The sequence below is a fragment of the Alligator sinensis genome, unplaced genomic scaffold (genome assembly GCF_000455745.1).
Source record: "Alligator sinensis unplaced genomic scaffold, ASM45574v1 scaffold48_1, whole genome shotgun sequence".
NCBI lineage: Eukaryota > Metazoa > Chordata > Crocodylia > Alligatoridae > Alligator > Alligator sinensis.
In genome coordinates, this window is record NW_005842541.1 from 290,578 (window position 1) to 291,713 (window position 1,136).

Here is a 1,136-nt window from a genome sequence, read left to right on the forward strand (position 1 = left end):
CCTTACTTCAGCTGCTATCTCACCAATGCTGAGTAAAGTGGAAGAATCACTTCCTTGGTTTTGCTTGAGATGCATAGATTGATGCATGCCAGAGTATTGTTTTCCCTGCTGGCTACAGCATCGCACTGATGGCTCATGTTCAAACTATGGTCTATTATTACCCCTAGGTCCCTTTCAGTTGTGGTGCTAGTCAGTTTGGCACCACTGAGACTGTAAGTATGTTGGGGATTGTTTGTCCCTAGATGGAGCACTTTACACTTCTCAGTGTTGAATTTCATCTGGCTTCAATCTGCCCAACTTGCCAGCCTGTCTGGGTCCGCCTGTATCTTCATCCTATCTTCAAGTGTAACCATGCTTGGTGTGATTACACCAAGCATGGTGTAACCATAACTTGGTGTGATCCATGAACTTGGCTCTTCATCCCCACATCCAAATCATTGATAAAGATATTGAAAACACTGGACCAAGCATGGACCCGAGGGACACCACTGGCCACTTCTCACCAGGACGACACAGATCTGTTCATTAGAACTCTCTGGGTCCTGCCCCGTAGCCAACTTCCTACCCACCTAACTGTCGAGCAGTTAAGCCCACAATCCTTCAATTTTCCCATGAGAACATCATGGGATACCAGATCAAAGGCCGTATTGGACTCTAAGATGGCTGATACATTAGCACGTATGTATTGACTCAATGTATTTAAAAAACCTAGTTAAACAATACTCTAAAACTAAAACCTCATAGGGCGCATCCGCACATGCAAACACGTGCGCTTGCAGCAGCTCAAATAGAAGCAGTGCAAAGTTGAGCCAAGGCTTTTGCCTCAGTGCACATGCTCAGACATGCACTTTGTTGTGGAGCAAATTGTGCCACTAGGGGCAAAATAACCCTGCCTGACTCCTCCTGGATCTGTAGCCAGGGGGAGCTAGAACATGAGGCCGGCAACTGTGCTATTCCCAGCAGTATAAAAAGCTGCCCTGTGCTGGCCCCAGCAGTACAAAAAGCTGCCCTGGCAAATAGCTCAGGGCTACTACCTCTCAGGAGCTTCTGGGGCCCAGCCACTTGGTACCTGGGGACACTACCCCTTGTGCCAGCCGGACTGCTGAAACAGCCGTGAGAGGCACCTGCAGCCCTTA